The sequence below is a fragment of the Macaca fascicularis genome, chromosome 3 (assembly GCF_037993035.2).
Source record: "Macaca fascicularis isolate 582-1 chromosome 3, T2T-MFA8v1.1".
In the NCBI taxonomy this organism is placed as follows: Eukaryota; Metazoa; Chordata; class Mammalia; order Primates; family Cercopithecidae; genus Macaca; species Macaca fascicularis.
In genome coordinates this window covers 166,353,924-166,366,846 of record NC_088377.1, presented here as the reverse complement: position 1 = coordinate 166,366,846, position 12,923 = coordinate 166,353,924, and positions in this window count along the sequence as shown.

Below are 12,923 nucleotides of genomic sequence, written 5' to 3'. Positions count from 1 at the left end.
TTACATGGAGGTGGGATGAAGTGAGGTTCTATTACTCACACTCAGGCTTCAGCAGGCCTGGTTGTCAAGCTCTGTGAGTACCCCTCCTGCAAATAACTATCTCACAAAGATAATATGAAATGTTGGAAACACCTAGCACATAACATGCACTCCATCAATTAAAAACTGGAATGTTATGACATGTATAATTTTGTCCATAATTCTATAGGTATATTGCTATATTACGAGATTGACTTGAAATGATAATATTCTATGAGTTGATTTCTTTTTATTACTAAAGTCACTCATAACAGCAAGCTATTGTTATTGTCATTCTGTGTGTTATTACTCAGTGCATTATTCAGCATGCTATACCCAGAATGGATTCAGAATTTTTGTATTTCTAACCTCTTGTGCATTTACTATTCCTAAGTTCCCAGGAAAAAAGGGGGACACTATTCCTCTTTGCAGGTAACTAATACTGGTGGGTACAGGATATTTTACTGTGTAAAATACTGAGTGTAATGTACATCCTTAAAGGCGATTCAAATATTTAATTGGTTTTAGTAGGAAGGCAATTTTCCTTGATTCTCTTCATGTTAAGAATAGCAAATTATACTATCTCTGAATACAAATTGTACATTTTAAAAAGTCATTCAGTTGCACTGTGTTACATATAAAAACTTGCAAAACTTGTGATTTTCTTTTTATGTAGACTTATTTGTACTTTCCACAGTCTAGATGTAAAACCACTTTGTATTCAACCCCAATTATTCTTACCATATGCAGAAACTGTTAGAAGGATAGCTGTCTGTTGGTAAAATTAAGAGTTGATTAAATACAGAATAAAAACAAATCTGATCATGTCATGTCTCTCAAACAGCATGACACCCCCACAAGCAGACACACACATGCAGACACACGCCCCTTAAATGCTTCATTGACTTTATTTCTCTCTCAGGGTGGAGATAGAACTCTGTATCATGCCTCTGAGGCCCTTTAGGATGTGGATCCCCCATGTCTTCAGCCGCATTCATGCCACAGTGCCTTGGCACTCTCCACGTTAGCCATAATGACCTCCTTTCAGCCCCCTCAACTGATCATACTGTTTCCTGCCACCATGCCTTAGGACATGGGTGTTTCCTTTGCCCACAATAACCTTTCCCCTCCCTGCTTAGTTAATATCTAAGGGTCCTTCAGAACTTCTTTATAGAAGTTGTTTTCAATTTCTGGTTTAGTTAAAATACTCCACTCATAGATTCTAAGCACCACATATCTCTCCTTCAGATTTGTGCCCATTGCAATTTCTCACGTGCTTATAGGAACTTTTAATTACTATGCCTGCCTCCCCATCCTCATTAAACTGTGTAGGCTCTGCAAGATGGAGATACAGTCCTTGTTGGTTTCTGCTCATCCTTGCATTCCCCAGTGCCTAGCACTGTGCCTTGCAGTAGTAGAAATTGACAAGTATTTGTATCAAAAAAAAAAAAAAAGAAAGAAAAAGGAGCATGAGCTGTGTGTGAATGAAATCATTGTAATGTTGGCCAAGTTTCCACAATGTATATTTGTGCAGAACTATCAGAAGACAATACATGGTTTAATTTATCTATTTGAAATATAGAAATCAAAACATTTTTGTGAATGAAGTGCTAATAGTTTCTGCCCTTGCTTTGAATTCCTTAGGGCAGCTGCTAATTTGCCAAATGCCTTTTATGAAAATGTTTGCATTTTCTTTTATTTTTATTTGTTTTCTTGTCATCCTTAGGGAGGAGAATGCCTGTCTGACTCACCCTGACAGATCTGCTATGGCAGGTCTGCTGTTGTAGAAAATTCTCCACCCCAGGGGCTTTCTCTCTCTTGCAGGGAAGGCTCATGAGCAAATGCTGTCATTAGCAACCATGCATTGTTGAAGACATATAGTGAGAAAATATGTCAGGCATTGTTTCAGTGTACCAATTTTAGTAGAAAATCATGAAAAGTTTTTGAGATATTAACTGTAGATTAAAATAACCTTTAACCTAAATCTTGAGAGTTTCCCATGGTATTTTGATTTTCTTTTGGTCTTTCTTGGCCATCTTTTAAAAATTAAATCATTTGCTATTGTTTTTCTGGGAAAAATGCTTTTATCTGAGGATTTTTCTAAGCTGTACCATTAGATTTCACTTCCCTTTTTACATAGTCTATTTTATACCTATTGGTTTAAAATCATCAAAAGATCCGGGCGTGGTGGCTCACACTTGTAATCCCAGCACTTTGGGAGCCTGAGGCGGGTGGATTGCCTGAGCTCAGAAGTTCGAGACCACACTGGGCAACATGGTGAAACCCTGTCTCTACTGAAATACAAAAAACTAGCCGGGCATGGCAGCATGCACCTGTAATCCCAGCTACTCGGGAGGCTGAGGCAGGAGAATCGCTTGAACCCAGGAGGCAGAGGTTGCAGTGAGCCAAGATTGTGCCACTGCACTCCAGCCTAGGTGACAGAGCGAGACTCCAACTCAAAAACAAACACACACACACACATAACAAAAATAAAATAATCAAAAGACATCTTTCCTAGAGCTAGGACAATAGACATATCAAGCTTCCTTACAGAGTAGCTGTATTTTTGTAAATGTGCAAATATACCTCAGTGTTTTTTGCGTAACAGATAGCAGGTAAATATTTGCTAAATTAGTAAGTGCTTAAATAGTTATATGTATATGTACTTTTTTCCCCCACAAACCATTCTGGGAAATAGTAACACTTTACATAATTTGGTGAAGATGTGTTGTTGCTTTTTAAAATTTTCTAAAGCTATAAACTAGAGTAATAATACTAAGCTCTGCGTGGGGCTACAAACCTGGGTGAATGTATAGACTTGACCAAAAAAGGAATTCCCTATACAAATAACAGTGCCTAGAATAATAGTCAGGATTGAAGGCTGATTTGTTATGGGAACTTTTAAGATAATTGTTTTCAGACTGTTTTCTTTCAGGTTTTAAGTTCAAAGGGTATCTATATATGGTTGATTATAAAATAAATATTTGGCAGGAAAGGGTTTGAAATTGAAGTATAATAGGTAGTAGGAAAGGGGCCACAGGATGATTAACACTTGGGCTTGTAAATAAATAGTTATAATGGGAATTCTCTTATCTAACTCGATTAGAATCTGTATTTGGTTACAGAATTAAAAAGCAGTGAAAGTAAGGAATCATTGAAAAGTTAATATATACCTTAAATACTTATTTTAATCTAAAATATATAAATGTTCATTTATTCACCAAGCTTTTGGGATGAGGCCAATAACATGAGTTCTATTTCCTGAATGAAGGTCCTTACCTTCTTTTTTGCATAGACCACACACCTATAACATATCATTTACATTTCCAGTTTGGTGTTCATTAAAGTTAAGAACTTAACACTTAATAAAGCAATCTAAAAGCATAAGCATTTTTAACTTTTTATCATAACATTTTATAGTTTTCTTACATCTAACTTAACATTTTAAAAATCAAATCTTTCTGAAACATTTAAAGGAATGACTTTATTTTCATAATCATATCTCATCACTTTTTAATATAATGTTAATTTGCATAATTACAATGACAAGTACAAGTGACTTTCACAAGTAAAGAAGCAGACACAACTGGCTTTGACTCTGGTAAGCAACACCACTCGAGGAGAGGGCTGGAAGCAGAAGTGCCTGAGTCTCCTATGGAGTAACCTGTCAGTAACTGGGCAGCCCTTTGGCAGTCCATGTGTTACGGGTGGAAGGAAGAGCATTACTGAATCCAATAGTTTGGTTAATTCTAACTGAACAGTATTCTTTTAAAATTTACATGCCCCTTATTTTAAGAATAACATTTATTGAAGAAATTGAAAATAAAACACATGCATACACATACACACAATGCACCACCTGGAAAATCACTATAAATATTTTCAACCATTTCTCCAATCATTCTATTTCCATAATGCTCTCTTATGCAAGAACCACTGAAAACACAATAGTTTTTAAACACAGTCCATGTTTTTAGCTAACACTGCATATATCACATAAAAATAGGACAATATGCACTTATAATGAATTATTCTTGTTATAACTCATGAATATTAGTACCAGTGTTGGACCTATTGCTAGAGTTTCCAGATTTCCTTCTGTTGGATAAACTCTCTGTACAAAAGAGAGATTTTTAAATAAACAATGTAAAGAATGTGAATCACTAAGATGGAAATTACGTGAATGTGAAAAATATTTATTATGTTTTGGAATATAATATTATTCAACAGTGCCTTAGCCATTTTCAAATGAGGATATGTGAGCACAAAAAGAATAGAGATGTCCCTAATCCTTCCAGGTAGTTAATGAAAGAGTCAGGATTAGAACCCAAGCTTTTTCTCAATATTGTAGTATTTATGGGTACCTGATTAAAATATAGTCATTGTGATCTAAGTGAACAGTATGCTGTAATGATGTGAGGAGATGTTTTCTTTCAAAATATGTTTCTTCTATTAAAATGGCAGGTTTCTAACATTCTTTAAGTGTGTTTCCCAGTAACAATTTAAAATTATAGGAATTTCTGTATAAGCAATTATGGGACAGCAATAAATGACCTCAAAAACAAAATTCTGGATTGCTTTTGAAAAATGGCACATGAAGTAAAAATAATTTTAGAACTTGTTAGAAACAAAAATGTCTTTTGTCATGTTGCCCCAAAGCCCTGCATATAATGTTGAAGCTTAATTTTAGATTATACAACTTAAAGTTAAGAACTGCCTTGGCTCAGTTTGCTTTGTCAGGCACCCAGCCCAGTGCCACATGAAGATGGCACATAATAGACACTTTTTGATTGACTGTCTCCAATTATTTTTCTTTCTTTATTGTGATCTCCAAGTCTTTCTTAAATACTGAACTTGTTTCATTTCTCTTCATCTCAAGCCTTAAGAGAAGAAATGCCTTCTCCTCCCACCTTCCATTTTGTGCTAGAGTCAGGTAAAACTGTTCTCCAGACATAAAAGCTTGTTACAGATCCCCTTTTTTTGTGTGTGGCCCTCAAGGGCATTCAAGAAAAAAGGGACAGAAATGATTCAGTTTCCCATAACAGCATCACAGAAGGGCTGTCCTTCAAACTGATCTCTGATAATTTACTGGCTAGAGGTGTGAAAGTGATATGACTTGGTTCTCCTTCTTACTTCCTCTGCTTTATAGGGCTAGAGAGGAAATCTTTCAATGTATAAAAACCTCGATGGGTTGTGGACACATTATATAACCTTATACAGTTAAAAATCCAATATCTAGAATAGTTAACAATTTTTATGCAAAACTCTGATATTGTTTAGGGTTCTACCTGTAGTCATTCTACAAAAGTTTAGCATGTTGATTATAAATCTTCACAGTGATGATGTGTACAACTTTTTCATAAAAGTTAGGGAATTTGAGTAGATAAAAGTGTAATAAGGTTTCTGGACAGGGAGTATTTGTAATGACAGATTTGATTGCAAGTAATTGAACAGCAGCTCAACCTTAGTGACAAAGCACTGGAGTATCTTATGGACTCCAAGGACTGAGTGGCAGCTGGATTTCAGGCACAGAACTATGTTCTGGAGCTGGTTGGTTTCTTTTTCTGAGTCTCCTTCATTTGTCTTCCAGGTTACAAGTTGCTTTTCTATGTGCCTTTATCTTCATTGAAAACATATCTACCAATAGCTCCCATGTCCTGTCTAAACTGAAGCTACTCTGTGCACCCTCTTTCTGTTTTTGTCCCAGTTGGAGGAGTTCCAGATATGGGACTAATTGCTCAAGCTTTGATCAATTTGACAGCCAGTGCTAGGACAATAAACTGTTGGAGTTGTTGTACCTCCCAGAAAAGTGAGTGTGCCTGGGGTCTGAGTGGAGGTAGTCATGGCCATAGTAAGACAAAACAAGGGGTCCTTGTGAGTACTTTACATTTTTCAAGAGACTAAAATCAATTCAACAACAGTAACTCAACCGAACAACACCCGCATGTCACTATGCCCTTTGATTTTACATCCATTACCTTTCAGTCATTACAATCTTGTGTGTCAATGAAGTGAACACCCGTAACTTTTTCTGTCCTGAACCCTTTCTCATACTTAGGAATCTTCTCACCATTCCTGCTTCTATAAACTCACCTCTCTGCATAACTGTGCAGTGTCTGTGGAAGCTGTCTACTATTGCAGGTTGCACATTCCCTCCAACCACATTTAAAAGTTCAGGTATGCTCATCTGACCATGTGACGTTCCTGCCTAGGATACTGAAACTAAAAAAAAAGAGAACTCAGCCTATTTGTCCCTGTAACAACTGACTGTTAATGCATAAATGAAAAGGGTGTTGGCAGGCATATTTTATCATATATTTGAGATGCAAAGGAAGCTAGAATGCAGTGAGAAAGAAATAATTGAAAAAAAAAAAAAGCTGAGTGGTAGAGAGAAGCCAAGACAAGGGATGGGTTTGGTTTAAATTTACTTCCTGCACCTCCATTCACCCCATGCACTCCTGTAGGGCATTCTGCAGGGCTTCCTTGGTGGTTGTGCCAGTGGGAGTGCTCTCTGGTTGAAATTCACTGGCTCTTAAGTCCATGTTTCCCTTCATTGCCTCTCTGGCCTGTCTCTCCCCATTTCTACTTACAGTTCTATTATAAGCCACACTGTACTACTGTCACTTTTGTAAGTCTGTGATGTTGAATTTCAGCTTTGTTCTGGTTTCTTTTGGATGTCCAACTCTCCCCTTCCCTCTTGTCCCCCCGTATTCACTTGCAGATCTCAGTTTAGAACTTCTTCAAAAACATCTACTTTTTCCCCTCCGCCAGTCTATGTAAGATACTTCTTTATGTCTTCATAGCACTTTATATTTCCCTATTCTAAGAGCTAATTTTGTCATAGTACCTTCTAATTAAATGTCTACTTACATGATTAAATTGCCTATTGCCATGTAAACTCCTTAAGGATTTGGGCCATAAACGGCTTTTCTTGCCACTGCATATCTAGCCCACCTAGCACATAGGAGGTAGGCAATAAGTATTGTTGAATAAATAAAGAGATTAATATATATTTGAAGATCATTAGGCTCGGAATAAGTGGCCAAATAATAAGTATTATCCTAATTAGGCACTTTTCAAAAACAATATAATGACTGTTTTTTTTTTTAAAGAACAAAAATTATCATCCCTTGTTTCTAGCAGCACTAAACTGCTTGTAGTTCAATACACGCCATCCTTTTTCTCTTCTCCCAGTCTGCTGGTGCCAGTCACTCTGTTGCTACATGGACTCTTTATCCTCTTACTTCAGTATCTTACTCCATCCACCTCCTTCAGGAAGCCTGTATGAATTCCTGACTGGTTTGCCCCTTTCCTTCAATCTCAAAAACCTTGGTTTTCAGTCCAAGTTCTATTTCTATTACACTACATAATATAGGGCAAATAATCTCACTGACTTTGGTCTCAGTTTCCTTATTTCTAAAAGGAATGGGGAGTACTGGATTATTGATCTTTAATTGCTTTTTAGCAGTCAAATTCTCTTATAAGTACAATTCTTTTATGAAGTCCAGTGTTTACATTCATTAAAATCTTATCAGAGATCAAATGTGTCTTTTCTTTAGTGAGCTGAAAAGCATCTTGAAATCTTAGAAGGGACACTGCCCCCAATACTACATGACCCCAAAGGCACCACCCTTGTGAACATTTTGCAGTCACTAGGAGGTGCTTCTTTTGGACCACCACAAAGATCCTCAGTCATGTTATCACATGTGTGTAGTCTCTCTAACACAAGAGAAGATAATCAGTTTCCTCGTTGTCTAAAACGCGAAACAAAAGTTTTCTCAGCTTCTAAAAGTAGATGCTCAGGGAAGGATATTGAGTTCACAAAGAAGTAAACAGAAAACTAGCTTTGAAAAAGCATTCCATGGACCAGCCGGGGCCTTGGAAGAAAATCCAAACACTAGAAACTAGTAATATCAGGTAATCCAAATTTCATTATCTTGGGCCAAATCTTAAACTTCTATTAAGTTGATCATTCAAAATGTCTACATTATCAGGTCAATTTGTGGTACTAAAACTGAGTCACACCCTCTCAACATCCTGAGTGAATTAAAAAAACTAAATATAAAACAGAGATACCTTTTTCTTTCTTTCTGGACCTCAATCCGCATAAAGAAATATCCCCTGCAGAAGATTCTAAAAAGTGAACAAGCAAATCAAGAAGATTATACTAGAAAAGCTATTTGTTGTTGTTTTTGACCAGTCTTTAGGGTAGTTTTATAACTCTCACAAAGCAAATATTGTTTTGGTACTATTTATATTTCAAACACTAATCAGGAAAATAATTGCTAAATGTGCCAAGACTCAGGTCTCAGATGTGTTCATTGAATTGATTCCTTTGCTGGAACTAAAATTTAATAGGTTGCCAGGAGAGTCAAATCAATGGTGTATTCTCTTTTAAAATCCCTTCTAACTATCTCAACTTTTCACTTTTGATATAGAAATCCATGCTCTTCCTTACTGACTCTGTATACAGAAATTATTCTGGTCAGAATACTAAAAATTCCAATTTACTAGCATTTGTAATTTGAACCAGGCTGACACTTCTGCAGTTTGGCCTGACTTGCTTTTATTCTAGTGTATTATCCAGTATCAACATTACACAGAAAACGAATTTAAAGAATAATGCTTGGTCAGAGAAGGAGCAACAATATAGAATAAGATGATTTGTTTTAAACAGTCTCAGAAGGAATCTTATTGATACAGCATACAGCTTGGACTCAGATTCTGGGGAGAAGGAAGTAAAATGTATCTTTATATCACATTTATTTTGGTATAGCTTCATAACACATTTATTTTGGTATTATAAAGATACAATAAAATGTATCTTTATATAACATTTATTTTGGATAATTGTTAAAAAGTTCAGCTTACTATGATTTTTAGAAGATTTATAATTAATGTGCTTACTAGGGAAAATACACAATTTGAGAAGTCATGAGAGGCTGAAGCCTGAGATGCTTTGATCTCCTGCTACACTGCTATTGGCTGAGGGCCAACTAAGTATCAGAATTATCTTTGCTTCAAAAAGGATGTTGATCAAAAGGTAGGGATGCATTTCACAAGCATGTATCTCTATGAAGAATTGTGAAAGGCTGAGAATGTTTGGTTATGCACCTGTTAATTCATCTTCAATTTCACCCTTTTGCATTCAAGTTTCTTTACAAACAACAACAACAACAACCCAAACCCAACCAAACCCAAAGGACTTGGCTATGCCATTAGTGTATTGGTTCAAGTATGGTTCAAACATATTTTATGTAGCCCAATGGCTACATTTTTGTCTAGAATAAATAAAGGACTCTTTTGATTATTGTTTTATTTTAAATTTTAAATAATTTTGATATTTGATTTTTAAGGTAGACATTACCATATTGGTATTATATTCCAAGCAGTACCATTTCCCACCCATTGATGATAATTGGGCTCTTGTATATGGCAAAAGAGAGAGGTGATTAATGAAGGTGATCAATGGAGGCTTCCAAACTAACAATTAGTAATTCAGTGACAGAGGCTGCAACCACAAACTATTTGGAAAACAGACACATTTTGAATCTCAGAAAATAATAATCTATTGGTGGTATATTACAGTTTCTTTCAGAAAAATGGCCCTTTTGAGTTACCTGAGGCAAAAAAGGAAGAAAATTATTTGAGAAGTGAATTGTGTGCTGGGTAAAGCTTGTGTTCAATGATGTATCTTAAAACTTGAAATAATAATTTCTCTCATTCTGTAATGTGTCTTATTTCAGCACACCAAACACCAAATGAAGTGTAACAGATTTTATAAAAATGCCAAGACAGGTAATAATTTACATGTTCTTTTTTATTAAAAAAAATCAATAGTATGTATTATAAACCTTGTGAAATGCTGACACAGAAAAAAATATCCATATTCAAATCAGTTTTCTTTGTACAGATAAATGGCCTCGGATGTAAACCAGACAACGATTAGCTAATTTCTTTTCTGATCTATATTTCTAAAGTAGAATCTACACAAATGAATGAGTTGTGACTATTCCCATTTAAAATGTATAGTTACAGCTGAGCTAAGCTTTGGAAAAATTTTTGAAGACATGTTTTTCTTTTTGCAGGGAATGCATTCTAACTTTTCTTATAAACCTATTTACACTTTTATTTATCAAGCATATTCTTTTTCAAGGATTATGTGTTTTTGACAGCATTTAAATTTCACTAAAAACAACAAAGTTGAACTACCAAGAGCAACAGTAATAAAAATTTTATTTTTTATATTTATTTATTTATTTATTTTTGAGATGGAGTCTTGCTCATCGCCCAGGCTAGAGTGCAGTGGCGAGATCTCAGCTCACTGCAAGCTCCGCCTCCAGGGTTCACGCCATTCTCCTGTCTCAGCCTTCCGAGTAGCTGGGACTACAGGCGCCCGCCACCACGCGCGGCTAATTTTTTGTCTTTTTAGCAGAGACTGGGTTTCACCGTGTTAGCCAAGATAGTCTCGATCTCGTGACCTCGTGATCCGCCCGCCTCGGCCTCCCAAAGTGCAGGGATTACAGGCGTGAGCCACCACGCCCGGCCAGTAATAAATATTTTATACTTTATGTAGTCTTTTCATATCTGCCTAATCCACATAACAACTCGGGTGGGCAGAGCTGAGAGTAGGTATTAGTATCCTTGTTATACAGATGAGGCAATTGTGTTTCCAAAAATAAAAATAATTGATATTGACCCAGGCTCCAATAGGGTGGCTGGAGCTCTATGGTTTTATTCATGGTCAGAATAAATTAGAGAACCAGAACTTGGCAACTATCCAAGTAGGAAGGCATCATTGTTCAGGTTAAGGAAGGGACTACTTATGAATGAGATACCATCACAGAGAAACATAGGTAGCTCTTTCTTCAGGACTTTCCCCAGCCACTCTCCAAGCATCCTACCTGAGTTCTATAGCCCATCACTTTGAGAATGATGCCCAACTCTGAGCCAAGCATGTGTGAATTACAATGGAGCTTCTAAGGGAGCAGGTAAAAGGATTTTTCCCTGTTTAGCTTTGATTCCTTTCTGTGTAGGGGTAGAGATTAGTGACAAATTTATATGGTTTAGAGTAAAAAGGATAGAAACATAGCTTACTTGTGTAACTTCAACTCTAAGCTAATAAGATAAGAAGGGAAGCGATATTACTGTTACATTTTGGCAACTTATTTTTCCTGTTCCATTATTAATCCAGATTTCTCTCTTCTAAATTTTTTTAAAGAAACAAGATACTACAGTTAGAGTAGAAGCTTCCTTCCATCCCATTACCATTCTTCTATTTCCTGAGGTGACTAATATTCTGAAGTTGATGTGTATTTATTCCATTCACATATTTTATATGATACACCATGTAATGTATGATTATTAAATTGTTTTATGTGCATTTTAAGAGAGACACAAATGGTAGCATTATATAGTTAAGACATCAAGTTCTATGTTTTTCCCTTACATTTCTGTTTCTGAGATTCAGTCTTGGTGATACACATAAGCCTAGTTTGTCCTTTTTATGAGTATACAAGAAAATAAAAATTCAGTGAGAGCACAACTTTATTTTATTCATTGCTCTGGCGTAAGTAACTTGAGCAGAATATTTCTTTAATGAAGTAGTGAATTTGAGAGAATGAGTTAGTGTATATAAATGAATAAATTAACGTACAAAGGAATATTGCTATTAGCTTATATTTTTCACTATTTATGGCTTTGTCTGATTTTGCTATTAAGGTTATTCTGGCTTCACAAAATGAACTGAGTAGCTTTGAAACATTTTGTATAAATGTATATTTATTCCATAGGATATGCTAAGGTCTAGTGCTTTCTTCTGGGTAGATCTTGATGAATGATTTGATTTCTTTAATGTTATAGTTCTATTACAGTTTCTGAAAATTTTCTTCTTGAACAATTTTTGGTAGTTTATATTTTTCTATACAATTATTCCTGTTGTCTCCATTTGTAGATTTAATGGTGTATTAGTTTACTATTGCTGCTGCAACAAATGACCACAAATTTTGTGGCATAAAACAACACATATTCATTATCTTACAGTTATGGAAGTCAGAAGTCTCAAATGGGCTGGTAGATCCTTTCTTATGCCCATTCTAGGTTCCAGAGATTGCCCACATCACTTGGCTCGTGTTTATGTTTTTACTCTGACCCTCCTGACCCTCATTTGTAAGGGCTCTTGTGATTGTAATGTACCCACCTGGATAATCAGGATACTCTCCCCATCTCAAGAGTCTTAGCTGAATTACATTGTCAAAATCCCTTTTGCCCTGTAAAGTAACATACTCACAGGTATTAGGAATTAGGATTCGGACATCTTTTCGGGGGGGGGGCATTATTCCATTTACCACAATTAGTATCATATGTTCCATTTTATATTCTCCTGCCTCTCTAGATGTGTTGCTTTTAAAAAAAATCAGGCCAGGTGTGGTGGCTCACGCCTGTAATCCTAGCACTTTGGGAGTCCAAGGCGGGCGGATCACAAGGTCAGGAGTTCAAGACCAGCCTGGCTAACATAGTGAAACCCCGTCTCTACTTAAAAAAAAAAAAAAAAATTTAAAAAAAAATTAGCCGGGCATGGTGGCGGTGGCGGGTGCCTGTAGTCCCAGCTATTTGGGAGGCTGAGGCAGGAGAATCTCTTGAACCGGGGGAGGCGGAGGTTGCAGTGAGCAGAGATCGCACCACTGTACTCCAGCCTGGGCGATACAAGGAGACTCTGTTTAAAAAAAAAAAAAAAATTCAGAATGTGTTTATTTCTTCCTCTATCATTTTCTCTTCATTAATTTGTCTATTTTATTAGCTATGCCCTGACAATTTTGACAGGGTTGTGGGGTGGGTAGAGTAGAAAGGTTGGAAAAGCATGGACAGTCGTGCTGGGAGTTCTGTTCAAGTAATTTTCTGCCTCC